General features: G+C 39.6%; 1 long non-coding RNA gene across 1 annotated transcript; it reads left to right on the top strand.

The window, feature by feature from the left end:
• Positions 1-968: 968 nt before the first annotated feature.
• Positions 969-5645, top strand: LOC122804753. Its single transcript, XR_006365238.1, has 2 exons — positions 969-1149; positions 5523-5645. It is a non-coding gene; the product is annotated as an uncharacterized LOC122804753 (long non-coding RNA).
• Positions 5646-7177: the final 1532 nt, after the last annotated feature.

The raw sequence follows: 7177 nt of genomic DNA, 5'->3' as shown, positions 1-7177 counted from the left end.
TATATATATATATATATATATATATAATTCACTGTGTTGGAGCTCAGGGAGTTTGTACTGTAACTTCCATTGGGCGGACCCTAAGCCTTTTGACAGAAACAAATTATGTCCTTACATTTCGAACAAATATTCATTTCTGTGGTACTATAGGGATTATGAAAGAAGTATAAATGGCAAACTCTTATGCACAAACTATTTCTATAGTGGTAGTATTCTTTATGTTTTAGGTCTTACACTGAATTTTATAAGTCACAGTAAACACAGCAGCTATTACATTTGAAATATTTTGTAAATAACTTACAATATTTCAGCAACCACTCTAGTTACACACATACTGTCAGCAGCATTTTATTCATCTAGCTGAGTGCTTTCATATGAGGCTAAGGAGTTTTGTCTGTGTTACTTGGTTGTTGAGATATTTAGAAAAATGTGAAAATTATATCTATATAAATTAATATGATGTTTTTTGTTTTTCTTTCGGCTTTTCCCAGTTAGGGGTCGCCACAGTCCGCTAATGACTGGCAGTCGATTTTTACAGGGAAGAGGTACCAGCCCGATGCCCAACCTTCAACGAAGGCATGCCCATTCATGCATGTCTTTCGAATGCCACTCCACCGCGGGGAGGACATGCAGACTCCACAATATAAAAACATTTAATATCTATTTGCCAGCATTAGACAGAAGTCAAGAATTAATGCATCTGAGTTTGGTACTGTGAAATCTTTAACATGAAATCTTTTAAAAGCTTGTACATAGCATGGTTTTGGAATTATTGGTGCAAACATGAACACTCAATATTTGATGCCTAGAGTCATCAGTAGGAGTTAACTGCAAATGCACCTGGAGACATCACGCGGATGTAATGAGATATATATATATTGTTCAGATTTTTCTAATCATGGAATACTGTATTGCATTTGTTGCTGTAAATTAAGTTTAATTCTTTACTTTCGTTAACCTCTAGATCTGGTTCACATTCAACGGTGCTTCAGGCTTCACTGTGAGATTGCAAAATCAAGATACAATATCATTCCCAAACCGCACAGCTATTGGAGCAATAACTTATATTACCATCAGTGGTAACATCGATGTGACAGGCATCTGGATTCATAACCCATGATGGATGATACTTCACGCACCATATACAATGTAAAGTACACATCATAACTGCCTGCTTTGTTTCTACACAATTAGGTTGATTTTTTTAATATACACATTTAGATGCCCTTTTAATAATACTTATTGTGATGGATAGATATGTGTATCAAATTCATCATTATGTACATCTCTGACTAGTACTGGACATTGTGATTGCAAAACTGATTCTATTCCATTAATAATTTTGGGTCCAGATTACAGCTATCACCTAACCCTCCCTTATCCCAGATCTTAGAAACTGATCTGCCATCCATTGTTTATTTTAAACATTTGCTTTATCATTCAGTAGTAATTGGTCATAGCTTTTTCTTTTAGTTCAAAAGAGCTAATCCTTACCCTGTATGTACATTAAAATAAGTAAAATGTTAGAAGGAACTTTTATAAAACACATACACAATAAAGAAACAGATAATTGAAAAGTGCTAGAAACTTGCATTAAAAACATTTAGTCACTTTTAATTAAGGAAATACTCATGCCCAAGTGGATTTTTTCTGGGGTGACAAAAGAGCACTATTTTTAACTGACTGCTTCAGGGTCTCAGATATGTAACCAGAGAATGAGGGAATCAAACCCAAGACTACAGTACACATTTAACAACTCAGTACTTTACTGCCAGGGAGACTGCCATCCACCTCAATAAAAGACAGAATACAGTAACACTTACAAATCACATGTGGAGCCCAAATCAGATGTTTACTAGTATAAGCATGCATCTTACTACAGAAAGGCAAATGGAACACCACATATAAACAGGCACTTGTACCTAATAAATCTTATTATTTTAGCAGAAGTAAATAAAGCTGATGGTAAGGTAAAGTACCTAGTATGGTTCTTGTCTGGGAGCATGTAATTATCTCGAAGCATAATGCTGTTATTTGAATAACAGTTTGCACTGAGTTTGATTTTATGGATACACCTGGATACTATGTATAGGTGCAGGATACACCCCCATACTATGTATGGGTGCATTATACACTCCCATACTATGTATGGGTGCAGGATACACCTGCGTACTATGTATGGGTGAAGGATAAACTCCTGTTGTATGTCTGGATGTAGGCTACACCCCTGTAGTATGGATGGGTACAGGATAGACCCCTGTATTATGTATAGGTGCAGGATACACCCCTGTACTATGCATGGGTACAAGATATTCCCCCATACTATGTACAAGTGAAGGATACTCCCCTGTGCTATGTATGGGTGAAGGATACTCCCCTGTACTATCTATGGGTGCAGGATACACCCATGTATTCTGTAGGGATACAGGATATACTCCTGTTTTACATATGGATGCAGGATGCATCCCTTTACTATGCATGGATGCAGACACAGACTGTAATATGCAGGGAAGTCCTGATAAACAAGGAAATTGAAAAAGTACAGCCTGACCAAGCAAAGGAATATCGCATGCTAGGTCGACAGAAATCCAAGGAAAAGTAGGCATCAAGGACACAAAAGGAAACCTCTTTACCTCAGGGAGTGTAGTGTATGCATACACTGTGAAACATAAGGAACCACTGATGGTTTTTCCTTTTACATGCTATTCTGTGGATTGTGGGTAGCCATCAGTTGTTGAAATTATGTTACAGAATTCCTTTAAAGACATAACAAGTACTCTTTTCATAATGCAGATCTGTTAAAGAAAAGTACAAATGACTGTTTATTAACAATCATATAGAACTGTAGGAACTGTAGGATATGTTAAGTTTCTTGTCATGTCTTACTTGCTGCATTGTTCATTTTGCTTATGTGCACTAAAACTACACGTTTGAACTGTAAGATTAACTGCTAGACACATCAGTGCAGAAAGAATAAGTGTTACTGAAAACACTGTGTCTTTCTTAATGACACACATCCATCCATGCATCCATCCATTCATCCACACATCCATCCATCCATGCATCCATCTATCCATCCATCCATCCACACACATCCATCCATCCACACACATCCATCCATCCATCCATGGGTGGGAGGTTGGCCTAATGGTTAAGGTGTTTACCTTACAGACACAAGGTGCAGGGTTTGATTCTCACATGGGGTAACTGGCTAGGCTTAAAATGGCCTGAAAGGGCAGGTAGCCTAGTACTAACCTATGAACTCTATGAATCCATCCATCCATGCATGCATCCATCCAGCCATCCATCTATACATACATTTTTTAAACCACTTGTCCTAGAGAGGGCAGTTTGAACTACAAGATGAGTAGTGCGAGATTTCCTTACTTCCAATGACTGTCCCCGCCTTATACTAGAAAATGTGCTTCCAGGCAAACTGAGCAATATAATCACCCCAGTATGTCCTACATCTGGCTCAGGAATATAATCTCCCCAGCATGTCCTACATCTGGTTCAGGAATATAATCTCCCCAGCATGTCCTACATCTGGTTCAGGAATATAATCTTCCCAGTATGTCCTACATCTGGTTCAGGAATATAATCTCCCCAGCATGCCCTACATCTGGTTCAGGAATATAGTCTCCCCATCATATCCTACATCTGGTTTAGGAATATAATCTCCCCAGTATGTCCAACATCTGGTTCAGGAATATAATCTCCCCAGCATGTCCTACATCTGGTTCAGGAATATAATCTCACCATCATGTCCTACATCTGGTTCAGGAATATAATCTCACAGCATGTCCTACAGCTGGTTCAGGAATATAATCTCCCCATCATGTCCTACATCTGTTTCAGGAATATAATCTCCCCAGCATGTCCTACATCTGGTTCAGGAATATAATCTCCCCAGCATGTCCTACATCTGTTTCAGGAATATAATCTCCCCAGCATGTCCTACATCTGGTTCAGGAATATAATCTCCCCAGCATGTCCTACATCTGGTTCAGGAATATAATCTCCCCAGCATGTCCTACATCTGGTTCAGGAATATAATCTCCCCAGCATGTCCTACATCTGGTTCAGGAATATAATCTCTCCAGCATGTCCTACATCTGGTTCAGGAATATAATCTCCCCAGCATGTCCTACATCTGGTTCAGGAATATAATCTCACCAGCATGTCCTACATCTGGTTCAGGAATATAATCTCCCCAGCATGTCCTACATCTGGTTCAGGAATATAATCTCCCAGGCATGTGCTACATCTCGTTCAGGAATATAATCTCCCCAGTATGTTCTACATCTGGCCCAGGTCTTCCTCACAGTGGCATTTCCTGATACACCTTACAAACATTTCAAATCAGCTCAAATGACTTCTCTTTTTACCCAAAGGACCAGAGTGTCTATTTAAACATCCTTCTAGATCTCAGAGGTCTTCCCTCTGCCATGGATTATAAGCCCAGAAACCCTGCAAATTAACCTAAATTCTTACACCTACATCTAAAATCTCATGCTTTCAGACACTACCCAAAGTCTGTGAGCACAGATGAAGAAGGGGGCACAGAATCACAAATAAATTGAGAGATACCGCATGTCTTATGCCTCAGCTGTCACTTTCCCACCACAGTCTAGTAGGACGCCTACAGTTCTGCCACCATTGTTGCTATCCTACGCTCCGTCTTCTAATCTCCTCTGCTGTCATTCTTGAACAAAACGTTGAAGTACTTAAATTCCTTCACATCAGGAAGCTGCTCCGCTCTCATCTACAGAGACAAATTCATTTATTTCAGAGAGAGAACCACGATCGCTGATTTAAAGTGCTGATTTTCACGATCGCTGATTTAAAGTGCTGATTTTCACGATCGCTGATTTAAAGTGCTGATTTTCATCTCACCCACTTCACATTGGGCAGCGAACCACATGCTAGAAAGTAACTTACTGAGGTAAGAGGATGAAATTATCTGTAGACAAAAATGCTTAGACTCACATTCCAAAAGAATATCATTGCCAATACTTGGAAATAATTTATACCCTGTCCACTGAAAATAATGACAATCACAGAAGTCAAGATACACCCTTTCTAAGTCTTAGCACTGAACATATTTCACTTAACCCAGAGAATGGAGTTACAGTTCTTGTTAAGCAAATTTAGGGAGTGAATTGGATACAGCAACTACCATGTGAACCCATACTGCTGTAAAACTTGTGGCATGATCCTGCATTGTACATGCATGTTCCTGTGCCTTGTCAAGGATCACAAGACATAGGCCATAGTGTGCAGAATGGTCCTGTGCCTTGTCAAGGCTCAACAGATATAGGCCATGGTGTGCATGCATGGTCCTGTGCCTTGTCAAGGTGCACAAGACATTGGCCCTAGTCACAAACTTTCACAGTCTTGCCAACAGCCACATAGGGACCAAGACTTGATATTAATGTCAGATTGATAAAGTAAACAAACAAGCTCTATCACCTGTGCTGTGTTTTGTTTGTTTATTTATTTTTTTGTTTTTTATTTTGCAGACATGAAATTCAGCATCATGTATTGTAAAATGATTACCTGGAGCCATAGAAACAATTTCTAGATGGAAGATCGACAAATAAAAACTGTCTTCTGAAATATAATTAAAAGTTTCCAAGATGTGCCATGCTTTGTCAGTTTCATTTATTTCTGCTCCCATGTGATTGTATTTAAATTGTGAGACAATGTGACATAGACTGCATTAATGATTTAAAGTGTCTCAAACCTGGTATCGCTGTGTAAGTTATACTGTCCAGCTTGTCATGTTGAAGTATTAAAGGCCTCACTTTGCGACTCCCTTCCACATACAGACGTAGTTTTAGGATTGTGATACTAGATTTTTTTAAGAACAGCCAGTTAAAGACAAGAGAGAAGACAAAGACAAGAGTATCCATACAACTAGTAACACTATATTGTTGATCTTGTAGTTTTATTACCACATTGTGGAGCTGTAGAAGAGCTGTAACATGAGTATGAAGGATGATGACTAACTGTATTTGATTCATATGTGTGCATATGTGTACATGTTCATGTGTGTGTGTGTGTGTGTGTGTGTGTGTGTGTGTGTGTGTGTGTGTGTGTGTTTGCATATGTGTTTGTGTACTGCCGTGAAACATATGGAAAAGTTTAATCTTGCCCACTATATGCACTTCTGTATGAAACAAACTCCCAGGTCATGCCACAATGAAAGATGGATTAAGAAGTCAGTATATAATAATTTGGATAGCCCAGAGAAATTTCTACAGACAATAACATCAGCTGGATTACAGACCAGACCATAATTAGTGAATGAAATATCGATCAATGCAAAGCAGCCAGTTCCTACCTAGAAAATTATGATCTGAAGTAGTTTACTTTATTTAGTCTTCAACCTGTGGGTTCTGCATCCATATTGGATCCAAGCTGGGAAACTCACTAGCGTCTGCCCCAAGCTCCAAGCTCTTCCCCTTACCCATAACACACCTCCACTAATTTCCATCCCCCAGATCTCGTTTGCCGTGGCTTGCCTGAAGCATTGTGATCTCCTGAGCAGCGAGTTAGTGAGTGGGTTTTTTGCTTTTTAAGCAGCTTTCTTTCTAAAAAATTCAGTGTTTGGTGTTTAGTGTAGGTTCCCTCTACTCCTCCCCTCGCTGGTGTGTCATGATTTAGAAAATTTCCTGTAGTTTTTAGAGTTAATTTGTTAGTGTGTATTGCTTGCCCTCCCCCCTCAGCATTCTGTGTGCCTTGAGTGTGCGGTGAGGGGTTGGAAACGGGTAACTTTTTGTTCTCCTTTTCCTTCTCTAGTGTGAATTGTTCTTGTGTAGAGACATGGCTGACCCCAAGCCTTTCTTCAAAAGGTGCACTGAGTGTGGCCACAAATTGTCTCCTGCAGCTGCCCACACTCTTTGTGTGATGTGTTTGGGCATTGCCCATTTGAGTACTGATTGTACTATCTGCACAGATTTTAACCCACTTGCTATAAAGGACAGGAAGTCTAAGTTGGCCCTAAAAGGCCTTTTACCCAGTTCTGAGGCAGCTGCCTCATTCACTTATTTGATCACAGCGGCTGCTCTGGCCACCTCTCCTTCCTCTCTTGCCCTTGCTTCTCTTCCCTCCCAGGTTAAGATTCAACCTCCAATTTTTAAGCCTGTGGAAGTGGAGCAGAAAAGTAGCAAAA

Source organism: Protopterus annectens, chromosome 6.part0, assembly GCF_019279795.1.
Source record: "Protopterus annectens isolate FY-2018-M chromosome 6.part0, PAN1.0, whole genome shotgun sequence".
Classification (NCBI taxonomy): domain Eukaryota; kingdom Metazoa; phylum Chordata; order Ceratodontiformes; family Protopteridae; genus Protopterus; species Protopterus annectens.
This window is presented reverse-complemented; position numbering and strand designations above follow the sequence as displayed.